The following is a 2,917-nucleotide window of genomic DNA, read 5'->3' as shown; positions in this document are numbered from 1 at the left end:
TTGTACCCATCTATCTGCCTTCCCTTTTAACATTTCAAACAAAGCTCTTGATTTCTGATACATTATAATACATAAGGCATAATATATGATACAGTGTATATTCACCGTGGAAACATTATAAGATGCTGTCAAAGATAAATCACAAATTTAAAATAACCTGCAAACCTCACACCAGAGATATTTTGTTGCGTTTCCTTCTAGTCTGTTATGTATCCTCCTCCTGCTGCTGCCTGAGTGCTTCTCTCTCTGTTGATGAGCACTGACCTCAGTGGCTGCAGCCCTCACTTTCCAGATGTCACTTTATTCTCACATCTCCTGAGAGGGCTACTTCTCACTTTCTTTTCCTCCTCACACCCCTCCAATATTTTCCCACTCCTCACTCTTAGATAATAAGGTTATTGCTTTTCACTCAGAAAAAAGAAGGACTCAGGTAAAAAGAGCATCATCATCCCAAGACAACCCAGCAGCTCCACCTGTCTCCTGGGTCTTCCCACCAGTGATGATGGATGGTCCTCAGCTCCTGTCTAAGGCCACAGGATCCACCCTTGCCTCCCCTACATGAGTTTTCCCTCTCTACTGGCTCATTCATTCCTGCATACAAACTGCATACAAAATGCTATAATATTTCCCATTAACACAAACAAAAGTAAATAAAAATAAAATCCTACCATTAAAAAAACTCCATTGCCTGGGCCGCCACACCGGGGAGGAGCAACCGCTGCCACCCGGGACTGGGCCCTTTGGGAGGAGGAGGCAGGAAGATGGCGGACAACGCAGGTGCTGCCTAAAGGAACGTGGAGATCTGGAAGATCAAGACGCTCATTGAGAGTGTGGAGGTGGCCCGTGGCAATGGCACCAGCATGATGTCATTGATCATTCCCCCAAGGATCAGATTTCACAAATTGCAGAAATGTTAGCAGATGAGTTTGCAACTGCATCTAACATTAAGTCACAAGTAAATCAACTCTCAGTCCTGGGAGCCATTGCATCCGTACAACAAAGACTCAAACTTTATAACAAAGTACCCCCAGATGGTGTGGTTGTTTACTGTGGAACAATCGTAACAGGAGGAGGAAAGGAAAAGAAAGTCAATATTGACTTTGAAACTTTCAAACCAATTAATATGTCATTGTATTTGTGTGACAACAAATTCCATACAAAGGTTCTTACAGCACTACTTTCTGATGAGGCAAGTTTGGATTCACTGTAATAGATGGTAGTGGGGCACCTTTTGGCACAGGCCAAGGAAACACAAGAGAAGTTCTGCACAAATTCACTGTGGATCTCCCAAAGAAACATGATAGAGGAGTTCAGTCAGCCTTGCGTTTTGCCCATTTCGGAATGGAAACGCGACATAACTATGCTCGGAAAGTAGTAGAGACTGCTGTGCAGCTGTTTATTTCTGGGGACAAAGTGAATGTGGTTGGTATAGTTTTAGCTAGATCCACTGACTTTAAAACTGAACTAAGTCGGCCGGGCCCGATGGCTCAAGCCTGTAATCCCAGCACGTTGGGAGGCAGAGGCGGGTGGATCACGAGGTCAAGAGATCGAGACCATCCTGGTCAACATGGTGAAACCCCGTCTCTACTAAAAATACAAAAAAAAAAAAAAAATAGCTGGGCATGATGGCGCGTGCCTGTAATCTCAGCTACTCAGGAGGCTGAGGCAGGAGAATTGCCTGAACACATGAGGCAGAGGTTGCGGTGAGCTGAGATCACACCATTGCACTCCAGCCTGGGTAACAAGAGCGAAACTCCATCTCAAAAAAAAAAAAAAAAAAAAAAAAAAAAACTGAACTAAGTCAATAATGTTTGATCAGAGGTTACAATGGAAAGTTTTAGAATTAGTTGATATATCATATGGTGGTGAAAATTGATTCAACCAAGCTATGGAGTTATCTTCTGAAGTCCTCTCCAACATGAAATTCATTCAAGAGAAGAAATTAATAGGACTATACTTTGATGAAATCAGCCAGGACACGGGCAAGTACTGTTTGGGCACTGAAAATACACTAAAGGCTTTGGAATGGGAGCTGTAGAAATTCTAATAGTCTACGAAAATCTGGATATAATAAGATATGTTCTTCATTGCCAAGGCACAGAAGAGGAGAAAATTCTCTTATCTTACTCCAGCAGGCATCCCTAAACTTTTTACACAGGGGGCCAGTTGACTGTCCCTCAGACCATTGGAGGGCCGCCACATACAGTACTCCACTCACTGACCACCAATGAAAGAGGTGCCCCTTCCTGAAGTGCGGCAGGGGCCGGATAAATGGCCTCAGGTGGCCGCATGCGGCCCGCGGGCCGTGGTTTGGGGACGCCTGCTCCAGAGCAAGAAAAGAATAAATGTCCTTTCACAGACAAAGAGATCAGACAGGAACATGAGCTTATCGAGAGCATGCCCCTATTGGAATGGTTTCTAACAACTATAAAAAACTTGGAGCTATGTTGGAAATTGTCACAGATAAATCACAAGAAGTGTCTCAAGTTTGTAACAGGATTTGACGGAATTGGGGTATCTTGCGGTGCCGAGTAGATTACCAGGGAATGGAATACCAAGGAAGAGATGATGAATTTTTTGACCTTGATGACTACTAGGTAGTTGACATGGGTTCAGCAAAACGGGCCTGAGTCTCCAGCATCCAACCCAAGGAGCATACCCATGGTGGAATCCAAACAGATCCCTGTCTTACAATTGGAACATTTCCAGAACTTAATCCATGAGGATTGGATATTGAAAAGAAAACCGAAGCAAAACCAGACCCAACCTTACACTGTGCTTTGTCATGGTGTTGGCACAGCAGCCTACAGTTTCTAAATGCCACTTTGGGCTAATTTTTAAAAGAATCCCAGTTTTTACTTGTACTCGATGGTGAAATTGGTTGCTCTTGTATTTGTGAAAAAAATGATTGTTTAAC

At 43.5% G+C, this 2,917-nt stretch overlaps 1 pseudogene; it reads left to right on the top strand.

The window, feature by feature from the left end:
• The first annotated feature begins 761 nt into the window (after positions 1–761).
• LOC101050862 (eukaryotic peptide chain release factor subunit 1-like) lies at positions 762–2,597 on the top strand (annotated as a pseudogene).
• The last annotated feature ends 320 nt before the right edge of the window (positions 2,598–2,917 follow it).

This window comes from Saimiri boliviensis, chromosome 4 (genome assembly GCF_048565385.1).
Source record: "Saimiri boliviensis isolate mSaiBol1 chromosome 4, mSaiBol1.pri, whole genome shotgun sequence".
In the NCBI taxonomy this organism is placed as follows: domain Eukaryota; kingdom Metazoa; phylum Chordata; class Mammalia; order Primates; family Cebidae; genus Saimiri; species Saimiri boliviensis.
Note: the sequence above shows the minus strand (reverse complement) of the source record. Positions and strands in the feature narration are given on the sequence as shown.